Source organism: Oratosquilla oratoria, chromosome 28 (assembly GCF_046742065.1).
Source record: "Oratosquilla oratoria isolate Oo_2021 chromosome 28, ASM4674206v1, whole genome shotgun sequence".
In the NCBI taxonomy this organism is placed as follows: Eukaryota; Metazoa; Arthropoda; class Malacostraca; order Stomatopoda; family Squillidae; genus Oratosquilla; species Oratosquilla oratoria.
Window position 1 is genome coordinate 54,432,108 of NC_134804.1, and position 14,852 is coordinate 54,446,959.

Genomic DNA, 14,852 nt, shown 5'->3' on the forward strand with positions numbered 1-14,852 from the left:
GTCCGCTGTCCGCTTTGTGTAGCTAATAAAAACATTGTTTGTAAATAACAGCCCTGCAGCTTGAGGGTATATTTGCATATTGCTGATATGACATTCCTTTGTAACCTAAGTGAGAATTATGCAGATTCGAGATTATTCTAAGTAAACAATATTGCGTCGTAAAGACTTGAAACAAAGAATCTGATTGGCGAAAGGGTGGAGGAGGAGAAAATTCAATTGGTTCACGATTGTAAGATCACGCCTTTGGGGAGGGTCGTATATATAAAGATTATTGGACTAAGGAAATCACTGCGTCACTGCAAAGCTTATGTAGGACCTTTTATACGTGTTCACGGGAGGTTACTTTCAAGTGTTTCGTAGTTTTGTGTAGGATAATTAACAGAAGAAAGACATAGAAGAAAAAGTGAGAGATTTGATTCACCTAAACAGAAGATCATAAGTGAAGGAAGTGAGTTGCCATATCCACAAGGGCGGAGACGATGAGACATTGTGACAGGTTGACGTAAGTGGGAGTAGGAAACTCAGGAGTCTTAGTCTGAGTTTATTCCTGACTAGTTTCGTAGGTATGCTGTCTAAAAGGAATGGTGTAGAAAACGGGCTGTGGGCATTTATACTTTAGGGAGACCTCAATACCTCCCTGCGTTGTCAGAGTGGGTGACAAGTGTGGAAATCACCGAATGACATATTTGTTGTTTAGAAGCTAGCAATGATTATTAAATAACAATAACAATGTACTACTATTATCAATAATAATGACAATGCACACAATGATAATAACAATGATAGTGATAATAGTAACAATGATGATAATAATAATATTATTATCATTAATAAATAATAATAATAATAATAATAATAATAATAATAATAATAATAATAATAATAATCAATGATAATAATAATGATGACGATGATGATAATGATAGTAATAAGGATAATATAGTAATAATAATAGAGTATGGGAATGGTAATAACGGGGTATTTGAGGAGAGGATGCCTGGCTTGATGTCACGTGAAATATTCGACAATAAAATAAATGGAAGAGGAATGGAAAGGGTAAGTAAAAGTAGTGAAGTTAGGGACTTGAAAGATAGAACCTAGTTACTAACTAGGTACTATCTAGTTAGAGTCGGGAGGTCTGAGAAGCCATTCTTGGAGGGCAAATGCCGAGGGGGATTTTGTCCATTTCAAGTCTTCGGTCCTCTTGTTTGTATTTTTTTTTTTTTTTTTTTTTTTTTGTAATTGGCAATATAAAGGGATTAAATTATTTTCCGTTGTTTCTTGTGTGTACTTATATATATATATATATATATATATATATATATATATATATATATATATATATATATATATATGTGTGTGTGTGTGTGTGTGTGTGTGTGTGTGTGTGTGTGCAATACATGTATGTGTGTACGGTCAGGCTGTCTATCTGCTTCTTGGCAATGGCTATTCTCGCCGCCTGAAGTGCCCCCAGACAACGGAGTCCTATTTAGTAGTCGGTTAGTTACGTTCATTCATTCGCCGCTCTGTGTGCCTCGCTGTTGCAGCCGGCGATCGCCAAGACGCCAAAGGAGAAGGGTCACCTCGTCCACTCTCCCGTCCCCTCCCGCGTATCGCCCGTTCTCTCCTCTTCCTCCACCCCGTAGACACACGTACACAGAAACGCACGCACGCACGCACGCACGCACACACACACACACACACACACACACACACACACACACACACACACACACACACACACACACACACACACACACACACACACACACACACACACACACACACACACACACACACACATTCTGGTTTTCTTTTTAAAGATTTTTTCTAGATTTTTTCTATATTTGAGTACACTTGGGAAAATATGTAAAAATATACTGGACTGCTATTTATCAACAAAAACCTTATGTACACCAAAAATTGCCTCCCAAGCTGAATAGAATCGTCTCACATTTACCACAATACATTCTAAAACGCGCATCATCGCGTCGTGGGTCAGGTGAATTCAAAGGAACCTAAATACTGTAAATACTTTTCCCTATGCTTCATTTCAAAAAACAATTCTACAGTATTATTCTTTATTCGGATTTCTAGTTTAGTATGGCTGTAGATTTTATTGAATGTTCTGAATGAAGAAAGAAGGATCTAGAATATCTAGGACCCAACAACCATCAAGTGATTTTTACATACCGTATGCTCGAGAATTTACAATGAATCATTCATTTCAACTTTTCATTATAATATCATATTTCTATTTACTGTGAAAAATCTAAGCTAAAGAAAACTAATTAATTGACACAATAATCCATTGTGTATACATTCTGGATATCTAGCAATGCTTTGAATACTCAAACGCAGGCGGAGGAATACAATATTTTGTTATTTCATAATTCCCTGGGTTTCTTGAAATGAGACTTATGTTGTACTAGCAATAAACATAATATTATAACAATGTTAGTTTACGAGAATAACTATAATTATATGTCGTTTTTAATCACTAGAATTTATTTTCTTGCTGCACTATTTTCTTTTCTGAAAACTTAACAAGTTGATTCATTTCAAAACACTTCGAGTGTACGCGTTAGAGCAGTGATTGTGATCTGACATTTAACATTTTTCCTCACACCAACTGATGACTTTGTATTAGTCTGGTTACCACTGTGGTTTTATCTTACCAAAGAAACACCGTGTACCGAAAAAACGACCAGAATTTATTTAATTCAAATCATTCCCTTCTGTAAAAGTCTTGTACGTTCGAATTGTTTAGCAATAAACATGATATCATAACAATGTTAGTTTATGAGAATAAATATAATTGTATGTCGTTTTTAATCACTAAAATTTATTTTCTTGCTGCACTATTTTCTTTTCTGAAAACTTAACAAGTTGATTCATTTCAAAACATTTCGAGTTCACGCGTTAGAGCAGTGATTGTGATCTGACATTTAACATTTTTCTTCACACCAACTGATGAGTTTGTATTATTCTGGTCACCACTGTGGTTTTATGTTACCAAAGAAACACCGTGTAACGAAAAAACGACCAGAATTTATTTAATTCAAATCATTCCCTTCTGTAAATGTCTTGTACGTTCGAAGTGTCGACCTGTGATAGTTTCAGCCAAAATGTTGTCAATTATAGTTTGCTCTTATTTAGAAACGAGTGATCAAGAAGCCCATTGTCTTCTGCTCACCGAAAATATCAGGTAAGAAAATTATTATCTCAGGTATTGTGATTGTAATGATTTCGAATTGTGATAAAGAAAAAATATAATCTTCGGGTGGAATCATCGACTGAACGTGACGGGTGACGTTGCCAATTCGATTTCTTTCAATAATTATTGTCGTTGACATCAGATACATTCCCATTCTGCAATTTTAGGATTTAAATTAATATGTATATTGAAAGGAAATAGTTAAATTGCAGTGTTTTAAAGAGGTTTAGATAATCTGATATAATCTGGATAGATATAATTAATAATAGCATTCAACGTCGACTAACAATATGAATTTGAATGATATGAGCGAAGCTTTGTTTAGTGTTCCGAAATGCTTCGACGCATTTCTACTTGTTGTTTACAATTGTTTTCACAATTTCATAAATCTTCGTTTAAAAAAGGTCTCGTACTGTCATAAGCAGTGTTTACAGTATTTCATCAGCGTTTCTCTCTTTGGTGAATTAAAAATTGAGTGATCAGCATTGTGTTCTTGAAATGTTAAATGAATAGAAATCATACAAATGATATCCTGTACGGGTGAAGTGTCTTACAACGAAAATAGAAAACGGAAGAAAAATTGAAAAGACGACGATTGTACGTTCGAGTATTGCAGAAATATGCAACACAGACATCTGCAATAAACATTCAAGTTTTTCTCACCATTAAAGCAATTAAACTACGCTTATCACTGGAAGTGATGTAACGTATATATAATTTTGATTTGAACTATGGCCTTAATTTGAAAAATATCTTGATATTTAATTAAGGACTGCGTCAGTTAACATCATCGTCGTCTCTTGCTTGACTGTTCAGTGATAACCAATCGAGCGTATAAATTGTCAAGTGATATTGCAAAAAACCTAATGGATTACCTCAAATTTTATAAAAACATGTGACGAAATTATAAAACAAAATTAAATGTGCGTCGAAAAATGACTGTTCTCTATTCTTTACAAAACAGAATTAAAAAAATCTTTCATTCTCCGTCATTCATTACTGAAAACCCAGATACCGGAAATATGTTTATCCGTGAAATTATCATCCACGGTGCAAGCGGACGCTATTACTAACTTTTGTAACAACTGAGGTGGAAATGGATGTGAGATTCTTGCAGATTGAATGAGTTGACTTGTCCGAAATGTAGGGTTGATCTGATGGCGATTGAGGACCGAGCGACGGGCGTTATCACACTGGGCTATTTTTCCTCCGACTGTTGGAGCAGATTTGCTGGAGGAAAATAGTTTTCCTCCAGCATATCAAATGGCATTCTGTGTAAATTTTTGAGAACACAAAATAGTTTGCCATAGTCATTTTACGGCGGAAAAATTGCTGGAGGAAAAATAGCCACTGTGATAACTCCTTTAGTGATTCGCTCGGAACATGGAGTAGATGGATAGATGGAGTTGAGGAATAGAACGGAAAAGTTGAAAAGTTTTATGACTTTTGCTTTTAGGAAGTGTCCTCCAGAACCATTTAGTCGAGATTGCTTTGATTTTGGGTTTGTGTACACACACACACACATATGCTCGACTGTGTCCGTTTGCAAGTGTGTGCGTCATTCTTGCTTGCATACACACACACACACGCAAACCGCACATTGAAGAGTACATACACACACCAACACACACACACATGAACACACACACACACACACACACACACACACACACACACACACACACACACACACACACACACACACACACACACACACACACACATTTAAGAGCACACACACACACACACACACAAACAGTTTTAAGCGCACATATGAAGACACACACACACACACACACACACACACACACACACTAACACACGACTAGGTAAACCACACATTTAAGAGCACATACACACACTAACATACACGCGCGCGCGCACACACACTAACACCAAAAACAGACTGCACAGTGTCACTGGAAATTCATTTTCAGGTTTTGTATTGAATATATAAGTGAATATGAATATGCAGGTGAAAGTGAAAATGCAAATTGTCATGAATGAATAAGTTTATGGTATTTACACAAAATGCTGTCGATGAGGTAGAGCAAGTGTGACTAAAATGGTAATCTGATAAATGGAAAAATGGCAATATAAAAAGGAAATTGAGTAATGTATGTATTATATATATATATATATATATATATATATATATATATATTGTGTGTGTGTGTGTATGCGTGTGTGTGTGTGTGTGTGTGTGTGTGTGTGTGTGTGTGTGTGTGTATGTATAAGTGTATACATGTTAGTCCATATTTATATATATATATATATGCATTTATTCTGTGTATATACATGTTTGTGTGTATTTATTTACACATGTATATATGTATCTGTATATTCATGTAGAACATCAATGTATCTATGTATGTATACAAGCATATAAACTTGTTTAACTTTTTAAAAGAAATGATGTTAGTAAGTCAAGACAGTTCCATGACTATGAAAAGGAGCGGTTATGTATTAATCCAAAGAGAGGCATTAAAAGAGGATGCATATATAGACCGAAAAGTAAAAAGATGAGAAAGCGATAATATAAAAAAAAAAAAAAACAGGTAAGAGAAACCTCGGAAAACTAATAATAATAATGATAATGATAATAATAATAGTAATAATGATTATAATAATAATAATAATAATAATAATGATAATAATTCGAGCGTGGAGGGGAGGAAACTGTTGGACTGTCCGAGATGTAACTGAAACACGTCATGGTGGGGTCCTGCCTTGAGCAGAATGAAAACGCCTGGCATTAGTTTAAAAAACGGGGTTAATTGAATAAAAAATCTGTACCCATTTCATCATTGAAATGTCATCTCATCTCCTTAACCAGAATAAATCAGGCGAAGGATATCATCATAGCAAAGGAAGTTAATGAAGAAAATGAAAAATGGCATCGCCAGATTAGCTGTGTAGGAAGCGAAAGTCCCTCTGAAGGGAAATGTGTGAAGAGGAGGATGGACTGGGGAAGGGAGAATCGTGTACAGAAGGAGAGTAATTTTATAATCAGCCGACAAGAAACCCCGTGAGCGCGAATGAGGAGCCACGGGAGACCTTATGTCGCAGAGAGTGTAGACATCCTCCAAAGGGAAGCCTTCTCATGTCCACATCATCAGGATCCTCTGTTTTGTAAAGGCGATGCATGTGTGTACGTAAACACACACACACACACACACACACACACACACACACACACACACACACACACACACACACACACATACATACACACACACACACAAAGGAAGACCGTATTCGCCTTCACTACCTAAGTGGTGCGGTTGGAGGAGTCCCTGACTCTCACTACGGCGATCCGGGTTGGAATCATGCCCAGTACTGAAATAATTTCAGTATCGCTGCGCTCCGAGTCGCTACTCAAACTATCGTGGGCGGGGAGTTGGGTGTGTGTGTGCGTGTAAGGTCACAGCATTACCCATAGATCAGTCATACGAGCTCTGAGGTCTCTTCCGGGAGGGAAATAGCTGTCGACCACGAGTCCAGCACGTGATCCAAAAACCAAATGGAATCACACACACACACACACACACACACACACACACACGCGCGCGCATGGTGTGTTGGTACGACCGCTAAATCGGCGATCCGAGTTCGAACCTCACCCAGGGTGAGCCCTTAAGCATCATTGCACTGTACTCCAACTCCAGGGGGTAAGTTGTGTGTTTGTGTGTAAGATCACAGCATGACCCATAGATCGGGACATATATGAGCTCTGGCTCTCATCAAGGAGGGAAATAGCTGTTGATCACGAGTCTAACATGTGATCCAAGACCGTGGTGACTCTCTTTCTCACAGACACACACGCAGACACACACACACACACACACACACACACACACACACACACACACACACACACACACACTAAGGAAGACTGTATTCGCCTTCACAACCGAAGTGCACTTTGTTTCATTGACGGCCGGCGTTAAACGATTTTATTTAGCAAAATAGGGGACCCCGGCCTGAACAGGTTTCCTGTCGGTCGTGACCCCATACAGGTTGGCCTAAGATCGCCTTGCGAGTGTCACAATAATAAGGACTATGAAGTTAATCACTGTGCCCAAGGGGACAACAATTATATATATATATATATATATATATATATATATATATATATATATATATATATATATATATATATATATATATATATATGTGTGTGTGTGTGTGTATGTGTTTGTGTGTGTAGTATATAAGGGAAAAAATCGATAGAGCAAAAATGGCAATATTGACTTTAATATCAGAAGAAGAAAAAAATCTAAAAGTACTGGACGCGGTGGACGGGAACAATGGCGTTGTAATGACATTGAGAGACAAAAGCGTTTCGATAAAATGCCCTTTTGATAAACATCACAAAACATATCAAGCACTCCTTAATGGTATTGCATCCCTTGCTCCCTTAAAGCGTATGATTTTTTTTTTCTAATTATCGTTATTGTTATTTTAATTACGAGTACTACAGTAATAGTAATGGAATTAAACTTTGGATATAGGTTTTTACGTTGCATGTGGCTCTACCGTATATGAAAAGAAGTTATCATCATCATCGTCATCATCATCATGATCACCATCATCACATCACTATCACTAATCATCATTATGATAATCATCATCACCACATCACTATCACATCATTGTCGCTATCGCTGTTCCCGTCGTCATCATCATCATCATCACCATTATCATTATAATAAAATGTCATCTCTTATCTTTCATTGCTATCGTTCGCGTGATTCGGGCGCAAATTATTTCCCCACTCGAACGAAATCGGGGGAAGTCGAGATTTATCCCAAAAATGGGTTTTAGGGGAGAAAAATAGGGAGGAAGGGAGACGAGGGTAGATCTAGGGATAAAAAAAAAGACAGAAAGAAAAAAGGACCATGAGTGGGCGAAGGGGACTAGATAGGGGAAGAATCTTAAAGGAGAGGGAGATTGCCAGGGTATTTTGGAGTATTTTGAAATAATGACTGAGGAGAGACTGGCAGAGGTGGATGGAATGAACTTGTGGTGAAGACCGAGAATGAGATGGATTGATGGATGGATGGATGGAGTGAAGTGGAGGGGGTGCTTGGGTACAAGGGAAATGTACTCCTCTATCTCCTTCTCTTTTCCTCCTATTTCTCCTCATCTTCCTTTTTCTCCTCTTTCTCGTCCTCTTTCTCCTCCTCTTTTTTCTCCTCTTTCTCGTCCTTCTCTTTATCCTCTCTCCTCTCCTTCATTCCCCACCTCCCTTTTCTCCTCTTTCTCGTCCTCCTTTTTCTCCTCTTCCTCTTTCTCCTCCCCCTCTTTCTTCTCATCATTCTCTCCGTTCTCCTTCTCTCTTCTCCCTCTCCCTCCACCTCCTCCTCCTCCTCCCCCTTCGCAAATTTTATTCATCTAATTTCTTTCCTCAGAAACGATACTTTGATTTTTTGCCTGTCTTTCATTTGTCATGTTTTTATTCCATCGTCCTCCATTTCCAATATTTAATGATCTCTGTTTTTTTTTTTTTTTTTTTTTTTTTTTTTTTTTTTTTTTTTTTTTTTTTTTTTTTTTTTTTTTTTTTTTTTTTATCCGTCCATCAACGCCTCGTCCTCACCCTCGTGATCACCAGTCTCGCTTTTGAGGGTCTCAGGGCCTCAACTTCGAGGCCGTCGTTAGGTCGCTGCTGCTCCATCGTCGTCTAAGAAGAACCCACATTCCTATTCTGTGTCTTTATGTATTTGCTTGTCTGCTTCTTTATTTGTTTATGTGCTTGTCATCTTTGTATTTTTTCATCGTCAGCTAATGCATTGTCATGAACATATGCCATGTTTCTCTCTCTCTCTCTATATATATATATATATATATAATATATATACATATATGTGTGTGTGTGTGTGTCTGTCTGTCTGTCTGTCTGTCTGCCTGTCTGTCTGTCTGTCTCTATCCCTCTATATCTGTCAATCTATCCATCTCTCTCTGTCTCTCTCTCTCTCTCTCTCTCTCTCTCTCCTTTATCTCTCTTCTCTTCATCTCTCTTTTCTTCATCTCTCTTCTCCTCTCCTTTCCTCTCATCTACTCCCTTGTCCTCGCTTCTCCTTTCCTCTCCTCTCTCCTCCCTCTTCTTTCGTCTCATCTTCCCTCGTCTTGAGACGCGTTGTGACCAACCGCAAAACAAACGACCGTCACCGACTTCTCCTCTCTCTCCCCTCTTTTCCCCTCCCCTCTCCCCTCTCCCCTCTGTATCACGCAAACAAAAGAATTCGGAGTAATTTGTTTACATTAGGACGGGGAATTTGTACCCGTTTTCCTTCTTCGGTCTTATCAAAGAAAACGTGTCCGGAGCGGCGGTCGAACGAAGGTAAACAATATTTCCATATTTTGGTCAATATTCAGCGCGAGTCGAGAACATACGGGGTTCAACAACATTAAAACTTTACGTTTATATATTTTCTTTTGTTATTTCTAAAAAGGGGAAGTCCTGAATTCTTATTATGTTCACCTTTCATCAGAAAGCATCAGCTCGTGGCTCCGATGGGCGTAGACAAAACGACCGTGATGACTTGTACTCCATTTTTCTTTTTCTTTTTCTTTTTTTCTTTCGTCCCCGTCTGTCGTCGTACTTCTAAATAAAGATCTAATGGTTCTACAGTTTTCCGATCTAAGGCCGTTCTTATTGTCCACAAAGGAGTATTGGGATGATCTTGTCTTCTTTGATTTATTGTAATTTTATATTACAAAAGTATGCTCGTTGGCCGAACGGGTTAGTGCGACGTTACATGCGGCGAAGGTTGAGGGGATGGCGGTTTGAACCCTGCCACCGGCGAAATCGAACTATCGGTTGTTTTAACAAAAAAAGATGAGATAACTTTATGGATAGGGATGGTAGGTGGTAACGGGGCATGGAACTCCTTAGTATAAGCCTTATGGTCTCTTGTTCTCTAATGTTTCCATTTCCTTCCCTTCTCTTCACCTCTTTTGCAGTTCTGTCTGTCTTAGCCTATCTCCTTCTCTATCCTCTTCTTCTTCTTCTCCTCTTCTCCGTTTCCTCCTGTTGCCTTCCGATCTTCCTTCCTCCGTCTTTCTTGATGCGCTCATTCTCCGACCCTCTCCTTAGTTGTCGTTACTCTTAGTTGTCTTCGTCTTCTCACCCCTTTAAATCATTTCCAAAACCTTAATCGAATGGCCTCCCTTCATTTCCCCCATCTCCTTCCTCCTTTCCTCCTCTGTCCTCCTTCATTCTTCCGTCATCTCTCCTTCCTCCTTCCTCCTCCCCTCCTCACTTTCCTCTTCCCTTTCTGTCCATTCCTCCTCCTCCTCTCCTTCCCCCTCCCCTCCCTTCTCCCTCCCCTTCCCTTCACCCTCCCCTTCCCCTCTCCTTCCCCTTCCCCTCTCCTTCCCCTTCCCTTCTCCTTCCCTTCTCCTCCCCTTACCTTCCCCTCCTTTCCCCTCCCTTCCCTTCACCTCTCCTTCCCTTCCTCCTCCCCTCCCTTCCCCTCCCACCCCCTTCCCTCCCTTCGCCTTCCATCCCCTTCCCTCCCATCCCCTCACTTTCCCTACATTTCCCCCCTTCACCACCCCATCCCCTCTCCTCTCCTCCCCTCCCTTTCCCTTCGCTCCTCCTTCCAAGTGACATTTTCCTCACCATTTCGTGTCTCCACCATTGAGAGAGAAAAAAAAAAACGAGTGTCCTCTCTTCTCTCTTTCTCTCTCTCTTTTTTTTTTTTTTTTTTTTTTTAATGCGGATGTTATGGACCCGGCGGCCATCACGGCGTCGACTGAGTGTTTTTTTTTTTTTTTTTTTTTTTTTTTTTCCATCTTCCGCACTCATTGCCAAATCTCCCCTTGGAGATTTCTTTTCGGGGATTACCAAACTCCTCTTTTTTTCTAAGCTCCAGTTCCCTAACTCCGTTCCTCCCCCCTCTCTCTTTTTCTTTATCTGTCTGTCTGTCTGTCTGTCTGTTTCTTTCTCAGTCTATCTTTCTACCTCTCTCGTTCCCTCTCTGTCTCTCCCTTCTCCCCCCCCCTCTCTCTCTCTCCCTCCCTCCCTCCCTCCTTCCCCTTAGGGACTACTCTTCTCGAGATCAAAATGTACAGAAAACGGCAATTAGTCTCTTAGTCACCAAAATGGGAAAGAGAAAACGTAGGACTTCTCATTTTTTATCAACTTCTTGACTCGTAATTTTTTATCAACTTCTTGACTCGTATTTGTCGTTGCTCTTGTTTTTTTTATGCTGCTGTTGTTTTTATTTATTTATTTATTTATTTTCAAGTCTGCTATATTAAAGACACGGTTGTGAACATTTTCTGTGAAAGGTGGACACTTGAATTATCTTGGTTATCTATCAATGCCTCTGTGGCTTTCCTCAGTTCTCATTTCCTACTTCTTTTCCCCTTCCCCTTCTCCTTCTTTTCCCCTTCTCTTCCCTTCCCTCCCCTTCCCCTTCTCTTCTTCTTCTCTTTCCCTTCTTTTCCTTCACCCCTCCTCTTCCCTTCCTTTCCCCCTTCCCCTCCCTCCCTTCCCCTCCCCCTTTTCTTCCCTTCCCTCCCTTCCCTTCCCTTCCCTTCCTTTCCCTCCCCCTTCCCCTCCCTTCCCCTCCCCTCCCCTTTCCTCCTCTCCCTTCCACTCCCCTTCCTTCCCTTCCCCTTCCCTCCCTTTCCCTTCCCTTCCTCTTCCCTTCCTTTCCCCCTTCCCCTCCCCCTTTTCTTCCCTTCCCTTCTCTTCACTTCCCTTCCTTTCCTTCCCCCTTCCCTTCCCCTCCCCTCCCCTTTCCTCCTCTCCCCTCCACTACCCTTCCTTCCCCTTCCCTCCCTTCCCCTCCCCTTCCTCTTCCCTTCCTTTCCCCCTTCCCCCCTTCCTTCCCCTCCCCTTCCTCTTCCCTTCCTTTCCCCCTTCCCCCCTTTTTTTCCCTTCCCTCTCTTTCCTTCCCTTCCCTTCCTTTCCCTTCCCCTTCCTCTCCCCTCCACTCCCCTTCCTTTCCCCTTCCCTCCCTTCCCCTTCCCTTTCCTCCCTCCCCTCCCTTTTTCTTTTTTCCATGTCTGTGCCTTGAAAGAATGATATTTGTTTGTTTACAAGTGGCCTCGCATCGTGACTGATTCCAAGGAATGTCAATCCTTTGTCGCCTCGAGTTTCTGTATATGGAAAATCCACAGCCCCACAGTGTACAATTCTATAAACATTATGAGAATAACAACGCCAAGTATTTTGCGAGATACAAATATCTGAACACATCTCAAAATCATCGGTCACGGCGTGTACGTATTCTTAATGGAACTAATGTACATGCTTAGATATAAACGTAAAGATCTGGAGTCTGGGATCAATATTGGTGAAGAGAGTAAATCACCAGACTCGATCCGAAGGCTTTATTATCCGCGACGTTTCGATTCCCGTCCAGGAATCGTCTTCAGGGATGTGATGGTTACACACCGTGAACTCGTTTTGATGTGCTCCGGGATGTAAGCTCTGAATTGAGTCGAATGTGCTTACTCTCTCGTTCCCGATACTTAGCTAAGTACGCTTACTTGTCCACTCAAATCACTCTTGATCCTTGAGAACACCCGTAGTTCTTCTGTTAAACCACTCACCCAAAGGCGGGCTCTAGAAATATAATAAAAATTTAATATTATTGTTGGGTCTCGCTCTCTGTTACCCCCGTCCGACTGAGGCTTAAAACGTCGCGTTAGGCGAGACGCGAGGTGAATAACTGTTGTGAAACAGACGTCACAGTATAAAGTAGAAAATATGTTTGTCTGTTTGTCATTCTCACTTTCCTACTCGTCCTGTCTGTCTGTCTGTTTGTCTGCCCGCCGTTCTCTACATAAATACACACATTCCTCCTATGCATCTATCTGTACGTATCTGTGTATGTATCTATATACCTGTCTATCAATCTAATTATCTGTCAATATCTCAGTCTATCTCCATCTCTCCCTTTCTCTATATCTATTTACCTATCCCTATCCATCTCTCTCCCCACCTCTCTCTCTCTCTCTCTCTCTCTCTCTCTCTCTCTCTCTCTCTCTCTCTCTCTCTCTCTCTCTCTCTCTCTCTCTCTCTCTCTCTCTCTCTCTCTCTGCCTCCCTCTCTCTCTCTCTCTCTGTGTCTCCCTCCCCCTCTCTTTTTCCCTCCCCCACTCTCTCTCTCTCTCTCTCTCTCTCTCTGTTTCCTTCCCCCCTCTCTCTCTCTCTCTCTCTCTCTCTCTCTCTCTCTCTCTCTCTCTCTTTCTCTAATTATCTTCCACTTTGCAATCCCTTTAGCCTACAAACCTTCCAGTATCGAAACACCAATAAGCGTTAACAAGTATGTAAATACCGAAAGGGATAAAATGTTGGGGGGGTGGAGGGAGGGAGGGAGGAACATATCAAGTGTTAATCTCCCCCCATCCCTCCCCCAACCGGAGAGGAACGCTGAGAACAAGGGGGGAAGGGGAAGGGGGGATCCGCCACGGGTTTGACGTCCCCACGACACCCTTGGGACCTTCCTCGAGGGCGACTTAGGCCTCAAGAGGTCGTCCTCCACTCACAAGTACGTCGCTAGACGTCTGTGCGTCACACGACGTCTTGCATGACCGTAGGCCTGGTTTACACGGAGTTCCGTAGACAGACGTACAGCAAGAGACCAATTGGTCCTTACACGGCTGTTGCGGTACTTTGGCTATTGTTAATATTACCATTACCATCACCAATACCCTCACCATACGTATGTATGAATGTATGTGTTAATGCATACAAAGGATTACAAAGGCGGAGCATGCCGACAGGAGACCTTTTGGTCCATATCTAGGTCGGATGCGTATATATCCATAGATGTGATGGTAATGATAATTGTTTACTGTGACGGGAAACCCGCAGCCCCACAGCGGCTGGCATCGCTCCCCGGACAACCCCCTCCCCTCCCCCCTCAATGAATATCTCTGGAAGGAAATGTTGGAATGTTGTTTGTGTTGTCTCTGTGTGGGACCTTTTCTAGTACCAAGAAGACGGGATCCGTCGCCGGTTGTCGGTATTCGTGAATAGATGGACATGGAACTGCCTAATGTAGGCATTATGGTTTCTTGCAGTCTCCTTCATTCTTATGTTCTATATCTTATGTTCAAATGCGGTCCAAGATGATAGAGATAGATGAAGGATTGACGAATTTGGGATCTTCTTGTTCGAGTGGAAAACTCTCCCAGTGGTCCTTATATTTGTCAATTTAGGTTTTAGTAATAAAAAGTTATTATTTTTTTAGATTTTTCTATTTATTATTTATTTACGTTTTTTTTTCTAGGTTAAGAATGAGCTGATGTATAGATGTCTCTTGTGATCAGAGCATGTAGTGATAAAAATCTAAATTCAAAGTACACACGCGCACACACGCACACATACACATGCCTGAGCGCGCGCATGTATGCACGCACATACACATACATACATACACACACACATACAGTCACACACATACATGCATATACATACACACAACCACACCCACCCACACGCAAAAACACACTCGCGCACGCACACATGTCCGCCCATATACAAGAAATCACGCATGTATACACGCGCACATACACACACACAGCGAAGAGAGGGGTGTGGCTGGTAATTTTTCTTTTCTTTTCTTTTACACTATCTGTACACGTTTGTGTAAAACATTAAGGGAAAAATA

At 40.9% G+C, this 14,852-nt stretch overlaps 1 long non-coding RNA gene across 2 annotated transcripts in view; it reads left to right on the forward strand.

Annotated features, from left to right (window-relative positions):
• Positions 1-342: 342 nt before the first annotated feature.
• The window catches only part of LOC143040191 (uncharacterized), a 100,511-nt gene continuing 86,001 nt past the window's right edge, over positions 343-14,852 (forward strand). Inside the window, exon 1 of one of the 2 annotated variants that reach the window (XR_012967694.1) lies at positions 343-448. This is a non-coding gene — a long non-coding RNA (uncharacterized LOC143040191). Of the gene's footprint in view, positions 449-2,926; positions 3,209-14,852 lie in introns of those variants that run through there. The other variant, XR_012967695.1, reaches the window with a different exon arrangement.